General features: G+C 40.5%; 1 protein-coding gene across 4 annotated transcripts in view; it reads left to right on the top strand.

Annotated features, from left to right (window-relative positions):
- The window catches only part of SUSD4 (sushi domain containing 4), a 73,960-nt gene that overhangs the window by 16,939 nt on the left and 44,228 nt on the right, over positions 1-12,793 (top strand). The window lies entirely within an intron of this gene.

Genomic DNA, 12,793 nt, shown 5'->3' on the forward strand with positions numbered 1-12,793 from the left:
GAAAAAGATACTCAACAAAAAAACAGCACCAAAAATGTTATCTGATACCTTAGGGAATGTGACAGCTGAAATGTCCCTTCTAGGTCTTCTGTTGAGTGACTTGCCAGGTTCAGAGATACATTTGCACATGCTACTTTGCCCATCTGTTCTCCCTGTTTTACCAGATCCCCTGAGCAGGCAGAGAAGCAAAGCTCAGAAGACTTTTGTTCTCACTGCTCTTCAGAGAAAAGAAAATTTGTCAACTGCAGTACACTGCTTGGACAGAAAAATCCCTAGCTGGCAGGAAAAAAACTGATATAGAATCCCTAACGTGGTTGCAGAAGGGCTCCCAGCCACCTTTCTTTTAGCAATGGTCATTGAGCTACAGACCTGGATTCCAATATTCTTGGGCAGCTGTGGTTTTTGTTTGTTTGTTCCTCTGACAGACATTTAAATTATAGACATTTAAATTGACAGATGACATGAAATCGGGGGGAGCTGTTGACACTCCTGAGGGCAGAGAGACCCTGCAGAGGGATCTAGACAAATTAGAGAGCTGGGCAGTCACCAGCCACGTGAAGTTCAACATGGGCAAGTGCCAAATTTTGCACCTCGGACACGGCAACCCTGGATGTACGTACAGACTGGGGAGTGAGAAGCTGGAGAGCACCCCTGCAGAAAGGGATCTGGGGGTTCTGGTTGATGGCAAGTTGAACACGAGCCAACAGCATGCCCTGGCAGCCAAGAGGTCAACCGTGTCCTGAGGTGCATCAGGCACTGCACTGCTAGCTGATTGAGGCAGGTGATTGTCAAGCTGTACTCCACACTGGTGTGGTCCAGCTTTCTGCCACCCACTGTGTGCAGTTTTGGGCACCATGGTATAAAAAGGATATAAAGCTACTGAAGAGTCCAGAGGAGGCCACAAAGTGGCCCTCCTGTTAGGAGAGGTGACTGAGGTTGTTTAGCCTGGAGAAAAGGAGGCTAAGGGGAGACCTTATCACTGTCTACAACTGCCTGAAAGGATGCTGTGGTGAGGTGGGTGTTGGTCTGTTCTCCCAAGTAACAGGCAATAGGACAAGAGGAAACAGCCTCAAGGTGCACCAGGGAAGGTTCAGATTAGACATCAGGAAAAATTTCTTTGGCCTGGAGGAGGCAGATGAGAGACCTCATTGCAGTGTGCAGCTTCCTCACAAGGGAAGGAGGAGGAGCAGGAGCAGGTGCTGATCCCTTCCCTCTGGTGACCAATGATAGGACCTGAGGGAACAGCAGGGACATGTGCCGGGGGGACATTTAAGGTGGATGTTAGGGAAAGATTCTTCACCCAGAGAGTGGTGGAGCACTGAAACAGGCTTCCTAGGGATGTTGTCGTGGCACCAAGCCTGAATATATTCAAGAAGCATTTGGACAACACCCTTAGATGCATGGTGTGAATGTTGGGGTTGTCCTGTGCGATGATCCTTTTGGGTCCCTTCCAACTCAGGACATTCTATGATAAAGGATGTAATACTGTGGTGAGAAATGGCTTAATTTATGTAATTTTCTTTAATACCATGGCCTTTAAGGTAATAACATGTTGTAAGACTCAAGCTCTGTGTGAGCTAAATCTCTGTTGACAGCACTTGATTGATTCAGTTTTGCAGATGGGACGGATACCCTTGTTGTATCTCAACCTGTCTTTTGATTGCTTGCACACAGACCTTGCCACTGACAAACCAAAAATGTTAATATGGATGAATGCTCACACATACGCCTTACACATATGTGAACACCCACTCCTTTATGCATTGCTTGAGGAAAAAATATACTTGTACACAATAATCCTGTTCTTGGTACACATGTAATAAGAATGCAAAGTTATATGGTCAGAAATAGGAGCAGGTGTTTGAAAAGTTGACTTGTAAAAAAATAAAAAATGAATATTGAATGTTTGTGTGTTCAGGAGGGGTGACTACAACAGGGATTTGTACTTGATCATTGATCCTGCTCCCTTCAATTGGTCATCACTTGTTAGCTCCAAATCTGAAGTTGCTTTCATCTGAAGGCCTTCTTTTACTGTATCCTTATGGAAAACTTTATCTGCCTCATAGCCCCAGGTCACTTGACAGTAATTCCTAATAAGTGCTGTCAGTTTTAAAGGAAAATTCAGTACTGAAAAGTCAAATTATTCTCCTGTCCTTGAAAGTTTTGTATTTAACAATTAACTGTCACACAAGACTCTGTGTGGTCTCTCCTGTGTAAGTTCTGGGTTTACCTGAATCAGTGAAGACCACAGGAGTTATTCTTTAGGTTGCATCAGAAGTAAGGTGTCATAATTAGTTAAAGTAATTCAATTTACAAATTTTCTTTGTGGGATCATTCATCTAGATATACTGTATAGGCACTGAAAGCACTTTAAAATATAAAATTTACCTCACTTTTCAATTTTTTTTTAATCTTAATGCCTGTTTAGAAATTGATATTTCTGTTCGATAGACTTCAGTTGTAGAAGGCTAACGACTACGCAGCAAAATTTTTCTGCCTTACGTGATCCTCTAACTTCTAAAACTGAGCAGGGAGATCCTTGGTCTCTCTGAAGACTATATTTTGACTATAGTTTATTTGCACAACTGATGGCTTGTGTTTCTTTTAGGTTGCAGAGTTTATCCTCTAAGCATTTATTTTCCTATTTAATGCAAAAAGACCGTGAAAGGTGTGATTTTATACCATCTTTTGAAACAGGATCCTGGGCTAAGACACCTTATTTGTATTGCACTATTAATGGGGAATGACTTCCAGCCACTATACTGAAATCTCTTTAAAACATGACCATCTGCCTAGTGTTCTGCAAAGGTAGGAAATGTTAATTACAGAATATTATGGCATCTCTGGGTTTATAATGCAGCTGAATTTGGCCCATTATGTTTATAAAATTGATGTTGATTCAAATTTATGTAGATAAAGAACTACATAGTAACACTATTGCTTTGTTTTCTGAACCGTTTTACCTTTGTATTAAAAGATTAGACTAAAAGGGCGTATTTTAAAGAGACATCCAGTAAGAATTTGCATGAAAACAGTACTGTTGCTATAGGGTTTATTATGAACTGTTACATAAGTAATCTGCTTTTAAACAGACTTTAAATATCTGTTTATGCAATGTAGCAGTTAGAAAAGTTAGCATATATTTTAAGACTAACAGTAGCTGAGTGTCTTCAACATCTTAGGTTTGTACAACAGAACATTTTTTTGCTTAACAACATACTTTAAAAAAATAAAGCAAATACCAAGAGAAATACCGTATATACACACTGTCTTTAAATGTAAAGTTCAAGTTGTATAATGAGTCATTTACAACCACGAAAACATTAAATCTGACAGTTTGTTAGTAAATGTTCTCCTATGTCTATATCTTATACAGGTTATTTGTCAATAGATAATGCTTTGTATGCTATGAATTGAATGAACTAAGACAAAAACGGTTCTAAAAGGATAAATTTTAAAAACCGGAACTACACATCAGAGCCATAGGCTCATCCCATTAGCTAACCTCATGAGGAGACTCCTCTTCAGCCAGAGTTCAGTTCTGCTTACTCTGTAGGCAAAACTGCTCACAGACTTGAGTTCCTGCTGAACAAGGGCAGTCTTGCTGTCGTAACAGTTATGGCTCTTAATATTGCTCTCTTGCTCTTGGGTCCAGCTCCTGATGCTTGGTTTTGTCCTCTGGGTGCTGACTCTGAACTGAGAGCTTCTACCACAGCCTCTGGGTGAGGTCATGTATCACTTGCTAGTGAAAACAAATGCACCATATGAGTGGATTCACCTCTTGTTAGGCCATTAACGACTCTTGCTTCAAACTTCAAATTTAACAGCAAAATTACAGGTTTTTACTAGGCAGTGAAATAATCTTAACATTGCTCAGGCTTGAATTTGTTGAGTTTTCATGCAGTGTACTTCTGAAATGCAATCGAATATTGTATTCTACCTACTCATTTTTCAGTTCTTCATGTACTTCTATACTCAAATGTTCGCTGGAGGCAGTGACTGCTTAAACAAGTTTTATTTATTTAAGCACGGATCTCCTATCCACACCACTAGAGCAGGTGACGGTTCCTAAGACTGATTGTTCAGGATGAATACCTCTCCCTTACTCAGTGACTAAGTGAGTGTGTCTTCTGCATGTGCAGGAAAGCATTCCTCTCAATCTGAAGTGGTCACCACTCTTGCTCACGGATACTTTCACTGCTGTAGCCTTGCCACATGGCTTCTTCAGGCACTGCTTGTGCCTACAGGTACCCTTAGAATTAATAGCCGTAGAATTGGCTTTGTTGTCTTCTGCAGCTTGTATGACAACATTGGAAAGCTGCTGTGTGAAATAAAGGCAATGCCTGTCCGTAGTGTATCTCATCTGAGCTGAGCCACTGCAATTCCACTGCATGTTGCACTTGTCATACAAAAGCAGCTGAGATGCCTTGGTTCACCTTGGTTCACTGGGACAGCATGGTGAGAGCCCCACCCATATCCCTCCTGCAGTGGAGTTTATTTCAAGGGTGGAAAGCTGTGGCTTCATGCTTAAAATCTGCAGGAATAAATAAGTGATATAATTGTTGCCAAGTTGTATTTGTATTTAGTTTTGAAATGGATATATGATTTTTCAGTGATGTGTTATCACTGGCAACTGTGAATGCTACTTAGGCAAAAGGTCTGACTGTTTCAAAATTACAATCATACAGAATGGATGTCACATGAAGAGGATGATAGTTTCATTCTTTGGGCATATGTCTGTGTAGGCTGAAAAAATTAGTGGAGCTGGTCTCCTGCCTCAATTTCCTTAATGTCCTGTATGTATTTTGTACAACATTTTTGTTTTGTGAATGATCATTCACACATCTGGTTTCTTTCTGTTCTATTTCTGACTCTGGGAACTTCTGCTGTGTGTAATGGGTCTGGAGTTGATGGCACATTGAAGTTAGAGATTTAAATTGTTAAATATCTGAAATAAAGTACATTTTTCTTTAGAAGCTTCGTCAAAACTTAAGACTCAAGCTATTCTTTGTTTTGAGCACCTCTTGAAGACAAACCCTCTCTATGTCACTGTCTTCTAAATCTCCTGGAAGGAGGACCTGATCACTTGTAGCTTCCAGTCTAGTCTTGTTCTAGATACAGCCTTTGAAATGCATTGAGGTAATCGCAATCAATCCTGCGTTCATTTTTCTTATGAAAAAATCTGACTGATTTTCAGTAGAATTTTGCTTTGAGAGAACTGCAGAAGTAATGTGAACCATGCACTTTGACTTTCACAGTTTTAACCTCTGTTTGCCCTTGTGCATCTGTCTAATCTGTAAACATGTCCAATACTAGAGCCTTCTGTGAAAAAAAAAAAGCAATAACTGGTCATATATATACCCGCTTTCCGCTGTAGTGCATTAAGAGTGCAACATAGCTGATTTCTTGATGCTTTTTCCACTTCTCATTGAGAAAACTTCTACAGAACAAGCTGGAAGGTGACATGAGCCTTTTGTTTCATTCTGGTAACAGTAAGTTTTGAGATTTCAATCATATTCCATACAAAAGAGTTCTGCAGAAGTAATATTTGGCCACCTGCAGCTGTTGTAGTTACAAGTTGCGACAAGTTTGAAACTTGTCTTTGGCATCCTGGTCTTACGAATACTGAGAGATTGCAGCTCCTGTGGCCATAAAGGGGCAGTTGCAGGAGAGGGCAGAACTTTCTTTCTTTAAGATTTGGAAGATAAATTTTATTTTGGGTCCTGATCAGATGTGGCGTGCTGGGTCTTTGGGAATGTGGTTTTCTTTCCCTTAGTTATAAATTCTGTTATAGCTTCCTTGTCTGTCTCCATGTATACTGTCGTCATGGTAGTTGAGCCAGAAGATGAGAAAGATGTAGTGTGTGTTGGCTATGACTTCAAGTCATAAGTGACTTAACAGTGGGAGAAGTATTTATAATTACAAAAGCCATGTGGATGTCAAGTGAAGAATCCAGAAGACACTCCAGACTGCAACAGACTACCTATCACTTGCCTTTGATTGAAAGCAATCTTAACAATGTAGCAAATTCTTTAAAATATTTTTGTTTTCAAGGATTCACTCTTCTTTGGCCAGACCTGGGAATCAAGATAGCTCTGTGCAAGTTTCATCTGTGTGTTTGAAACGATGGATGTACAGAGTAGAGGATCAGTTGTGTTTCATAGGAGACATAAAACCTCCCAGTGTTCACTGGAAATTTATCTTCTCTTGTTGTACAGAAGAGAATTGAATATTATCAGACTACACCAGGGAGATGTTTTCAAAGCAGAAGACTAGCTCTCTGTTCTGACTTTACATGAATGTCTGAGAGGAATGCTTTAAGTCAGTGTGGTGCAAGCTGAGCTGTGTGCTTTTAAGTCTCGTGTTTGACTCATCAACACTTTATAGTCAGCTGTAACAAATTTCATTGACTGGACCAGGTGCAAGTACCTTTTTTTGCTATTTGCACATCTACATCCAATCTTTACGTTATGCAGGCATGAATTTTAAAGAGGAGTTCATTTGCAGACATTTACAAACCCGTCTGGTCAGCTTGAGGCCAACTCAATGGAAAGTGGCTCTGTAGGCATGAATTTTAAAGAGGAGTTCATTTGCAGACATTTACAAACCCATCTGGTCAGCTTGGGGCCAACTCAATGGAAAGTGGCTCTGTAGAGAAGGAGCTTGGGATCCTGCTGGGCAACAAGCTGACCATGAGCCATCAATTTGCCCTTGCAGCAAAGAAGGTCAATAGCATCTGGGCTACAGTAGCAAGAGAGAGAGACTAGGTGTGTTTCATGTGAGGAGAAGCTGAGTAAGCTGAGACTGCTCAGCCTGGAGAAAGCTCAGAGGAGATCTTATTGATGAATAAAAATAACCTGAAGGGAGAGGGCCAAGAAGACAGCCAGGCTCTTTTCAGTGGTGCCTGGTGGCAGCACAAGAGGCAATGGGCAAAAACTGAAACACAAGAGGTTCTCTCTAAACATCAGGAAACACTTTTCCACTGTGAGAGTGATTGAGCACTTGTTCTCCAGGGAGGTGGTGAAATCACCATCTGTGGACATATTTAAAACCTGACTGGACACAGTCCAGGGCAGTCTGTTCTAGCTGCTCCTGCTTGAGCTGGGGCATTGGACTGGATGATCAGAAGGTCCCTTACAATCTCAACAATTCTGTTATTATGTGATATACTGCATATCAATACACAGGAAGCCTCCCTATCAGACTTGTCTATCAGTCATATCAAGGACACAGGAAGTGTGTGAGACACAGTGCGTTATACAGACATTATATAGTTGTGGAGTGACTGAATAGGATGTACAGGTCATGGCCAAAGCACATGGACTTGTGGCAAGTTGAGTGGAAGGCTGATGTATGTTCCTAACATAAAGAAGACTTGCTATTTGAATTTTTTAGTGTATTTAACAAGATTTCTGTCTGTTACACTTCTGTGGGCATTTTTGCTCGTGTTCAAGAGACTGCATAATTCCAGCTTGAATATATGGCCTAAAAATACTTAATTCTGGCAGCACGTAAACTATCTTTTCTCCACTTTCTTTCATGGCTTGTCTATGCAGAATGAATGTAGTGCTTGATGAAGGTGAAACAATTTAGCAACTCTTTCAGTACAGAGTTAAAAGGCCTTTTGTGCAATGTAAGTAAAGGGAATGATCATTAGAATATAAAAAAATGTTGAGACATTAACCATGCAGTGCATTTGTGGTCTGTTATTACTATTATCATCACTGTTATTGCTCTTATGACTGACATAATTGTTTTTAATATGGTCTGGCTACTATTCTTTGCTGAAATTAAGAAGAATTTGTCTTATTGGTGTTTTTATGTACACACAACATGACCGTATGCTTCCTTGGCGCAAGTAGGACCAAACTGGTAAGGCATAGTTCACATTCTCTGACGTCCTTGTATTGCTGCTTTCTTTATAGGAACAGATGGTGTAGCAGGAGTGTTCCTGGGCTTGGTTAAAACAAAGATGCAGAAGGTCATATGAACTGGCTTTTATTGGAATATGTTGGCTATTACAGTTAGGTGTTGTTTAACGATCAATCCTAGATGTACTTCTCTTCCATTGCACAGATAGGATCAAAGGTCTCTGAAGTATGGAAGGTGTATACGACATAGAAATGAATTGAATGATTTTAAGAAGTAAGACGCAAAACGACTGATCTCGTAGACACTTATGTATTTTGAGCCATTTCTTCCCATATCTGATTCTGAACATGTAGAGACAACATTTTTGTTGTGTAGCAATAAAATCAATGCTCTATTGGCAGCATCTTAAAAGTAAGCAGTTGCTTACTTAAAAGCTACGATGGCCTTAAAACCTTGAATTTGGACGGAGGGATAAACTAACAGCTGTATTTTAAACTTCTGATTCAGTGACTTTAGTTCAACAGCGACAAAAGATCGCTGCCACCTAAGTAGCTATTAAATGACCTCACAAATATAAAATTGATTTTTCAATTGCTCAGGTGTCTGCATCACACATGGTCCATGCCCATTTGGGTTGACATCTTGGAAGTTGAACTGTGTTTGGTTGTAGAAATTACCTGCTTGTTGGTGGAGAGGTGCTGCTAGGGCCATGGAAGAAATTTGCAATCCTGCTTGACTAAGCGTACTATTATTCTGCTTTCTAGCATTTTACATCCATGCCCAAAGGAAAATCCTTTTTATGTACTTCAGACCATATTTACTGATGCTTACTCACTGGTTTTGGCCTTGTATATATTCTACCAGATGTAGGCTAATTTAGGTTGGCATATGATTGCTGGCTGTACTTGCACTTGAAACTGGGTGAGGGGAATGGCAGGAACAAACCTGCAAAGTGATTTTATCTCATTTTCTCCTTTATTTATTTTTTTTTTTTTTTTTGCATTAAGTTGATCTGGATTATTTTCTTTGTTCTGACGTGCATTTCCTGGTAGCTTCATTTTCTGTATAAAACTTCAAATTGTTTCTTGCTGATCCATATATATATCAAAAGGTGAACAAGGTCAGTAAAGAGACTAATGATGAGAGGAAGAGGAAAGGTGCTTTTCAAAAAATGTTTCTAGTTTGACTAGATTTAACCCTGGTTCCAAGTACAATATCTTTGCAAACTTTTAACTCCTGCAACCTTGTTAGGTTAGACTCCCAGTTGATTGAATCTTCTGGTCAGTATGCCATTAAATGGACATTTTTGAGTTCATAATTGTAGTAGAAACGATACAGCATATTTCGTGAGGAAGACTTTATGTTGCAGCATGGCGGTCCATTTTTTATGATTATCTTAATTGGTTTAGCAAAATATGTTTATTTTCCCTTGAAATACTGCCTTGGTGTGTCCTGCAGGCAATCACAGCTGAAAGTCACAGCTGACTATGTCAGTGGGAGTCAAAGTAAAAGGTGCAATAGAAATGTTATGAATTATTATTAAGATACATGAGAAAGCTTTGCAGGGAGCTTTCTTGGAACATCTTGGGAAATGGTCTGCTGTCAGCCAGCTGGGAAAGCTGGAGACAGAATGCTAATAGAAATGTTGTTTTTATACCAAGTGCCTTGTGCTGGAGCTGGTTGTATAACCATGATTATATTAGGTGTGATGAGCGGCTGTGTAGTTGAGAACTGTTAGAACAAGATTTTTTAAACACATAATTGTGCGCATTTTATTACTTTTTGCATTAATTAATTGTCAGAGTATGCAAAGGCTCAAAAGGTTTGTGAAAGTATCTCAGTATTCCTATGCTGCATGTTATCCTGCCCCATGTATTTGAAGCTTCAGGTTGCAGGATGAAAGTGTAGTCTCCCCTTTGTAACCGAAGGGAAGGAGTTTCTGGCTTGAGTCAGAGGCAGGAGCTACGCTTTTGCCCAAAAGTGTGTTGGTCACAGCAGAGCCACGTGAAGGATAGGATTAGTTTGCCTTCTTAAAGTAATACTCAGTTAAAGACATACTAGAAGAGGTTGAAAGGACATTGGACTGCAAAAACCCTCAGGTTACAAAATGCTGAAGTTAGGCTTGCTCATATGGCCATTCTTCCAGTCTTCTTGCATCTGAGGCCATTATAGAAATTTGTGATCTTTCCCAAGACTATTACTTATTTTCACCCAGGATGCCTCTGTAGAGTTATTTCAGGTATGTGGAAGAAAGGTTGCTTCAAATGATCAGTGTCACCACTATGGGTGCCTGTAGGACGTTTACTTCAGATATGGAAAAGAAAAATCCAGAGCTTAAGTCCTGTAGCATACAAGAGAAACATCTTGAGAGAGTATGACAGGGACCACATATCATCTAGCAATCAGTCTGGTGTTTGCTTTGCAACGTTTTCCTCCATTAGTAAGATAAAGGGACACATCCGAGTTCCAGACCAAGTAAACTGAATCATAAGTTCTTGCCATTGTGAAGTAAAGCCCCTCTGGCAAAATTTCTTGGTGAGAAGGGGTGACAGTTAAGAATAACAACATATAAAGTCTTTGTATGGCAAGCGTCTTCTTAAAAATGGCATAAGCAATTCAGAAGTAGTTCAGAGAGTAGAACAAGTGATGAATATTTCAATAACTGTACTCTTGGAGATACCAGAAAGAAACATACTATATCCTTTTTCATCCTTTGAGCAATATATACTTTAAGGCAGATTTCTTCTGAAGAGCGAAGAAAAGGAGTAGGTTATAAAACACAGATGGTACTCTGTAGTAGTGGATTTTTAATTTTTCATATTTTTAATGCCATTTTGAAGGTCAACTGTCTAGGGATCTTGAGGGGGGTTGTGCAAGATGTTGAGAGGTCTGAGAAAGCTCTGTTTTCTTTTCTGAAGGAACTCTGCTTTCATCCATCCACTCAGCGAGGCAGCCGTGATGCATATAAAACTTGTGTACAGGCAGACTTCATAAATAGGAAACAAGCTGAATCACAGAATCACAGAATCACACAAGGTTGGAAAGGACCCATTGGATCATCGAGTCCAACCGTTCCTAACACTCCCTAAACCATGTCCCTAAGTACTTCATCCACCCGTTCCTTAAACACCTCCAGGGAAGGCGACTCGACCACCTCCCTGGGCAGCCTGTTCCAGTACCCAATGACTCTTACTGTGAAGAATTTTTTTCTGATATCCAACCTGAACCTCCCCTGACGGAGCTTCAGGCCATTCCCTCTAGTCCTGTCCCCTGTCACTTGGGAGAAGAGGCCAGCTCCCTCCTCTCCACAACCTCCTTTCAGGTAGTTGTAGAGAGTAATAAGGTCTCCCCTCAGCCTCCTCTTCTCCAGGCTAAACAACCCCAGCTCTCTCAGCCGCTCCTCATAAGACTTGTTCTCCAGCCCCCTCACCAGCTTTGTTGCTCTTCTCTGGACACGCTCCAGAGCCTCAACATCCTTCTTGTGGTGAGGGGCCCAGAACTGAACACAGTATTCGAGGTGCGGTCTCACCAGTGCCGAGTACAGAGGGAGAATAACCTCCCTGGACCTGCTGGTGACCCCATTTCTGATACAAGCCAAGATGCCATTGGCCTTCTTGGCCACCTGGGCACACTGCTGGCTCATGTTCAGTCGGCTGTCAACCAGCACCCCCAGGTCCTTCTCTTCTGTGCAGCTCTCCAGCCATTCTTCCCCCAGTCTGTAGCGCTGCATAGGGTTGTTGTGCCCCAAGTGCAGGACCCGGCATTTGGTCTTGTTAAACCTCATCCCATTGGTCTCGGCCCAGCAGTCCAGCCTGTTCAGATCCCTTTGCAGAGCCTCCCTACCCTCCAGCAGGTCGACACTTCCTCCCAGCTTAGTGTCATCTGCAAACTTGCTGAGGGTGCACTCAATGCCTTCATCCAGGTCATTGATAAAGACATTGAACAGAGCTGGACAAATGTTTTCTTTTGCGAAGTCTGTTAAAATGTTTATGTCTAGGTAGTGAAAATTTGATACTATTCTACCACCTTAGTGATATTAATATCTGACTGCAAAAGGCTGGCTCTCTTGAGTAATCTGAATTGCTTCTAGTTACTCAGTGAGACTGAAGAGTCGCTGCATTTTTTAGATGAGGCAATTGTTAATCAAAGTTGTTCTTATCCCAGTATGATTCTTGTCCTTCTCCTGCGTGCTTGTTATATTGAAAGGAACCAGTTATGCCATAAATTACATCTTTTTACAAAACCTTACACTGAAATAGAATTTGGTCTTAAGGCAAAGCTGCTGCTTCTTGGAACTCAATTTCTCCACTGTAATTTTTTTCATCAATTTCTCTATCACTTTCAATAACTTTTTCTTTAGAATGATATCAGAGGCTCCCCCTGGTGGCTATGTTAACTTAATTGGGTTTTATTTTTTTAAAAAAAAGATGGAAAAAAAGCAGAATACTCTGTAAGATTGAAAACCCAAACAAAAGGAAACAATAATAATCATAGCACAGCTGTTGTACAGGAGCAGCAAGGTAGATTCATACTGAAGAGGGAAAAGGTAATTTCTTGCAGGGACAGCTGAAGGATCTACAGCAAAATATGAGCTTAAATTTAGCATATTTGTATGCTGTTGCTATTCAGCAGTATGCTGAGATAGCAACAGGACATGACATCTGTTGAGTGAAAACACAGCCTCTATTTTAGATTATCTAAAAAATTAGACCTGTTATCTCACTTAGCATGGGAAACTGCTTCAACTCGACTTTTTTTTCTCAATTAGAATTGTAATGTATAGAGGTTTCCTGAAACAGAGATGGAGTCTGTTGTGCCCCAAACCTCATCACTTGGTTCCCATTAGTAACTTCTATATTTATTTATCAGGTGCAATTGATAACATTGCCAGTTGGCATTTTTTTCAGAGAAACTCCCTTTT

The sequence above is a fragment of the Cuculus canorus genome, chromosome 3 (genome assembly GCF_017976375.1).
Source record: "Cuculus canorus isolate bCucCan1 chromosome 3, bCucCan1.pri, whole genome shotgun sequence".
In the NCBI taxonomy this organism is placed as follows: Eukaryota; Metazoa; Chordata; class Aves; order Cuculiformes; family Cuculidae; genus Cuculus; species Cuculus canorus.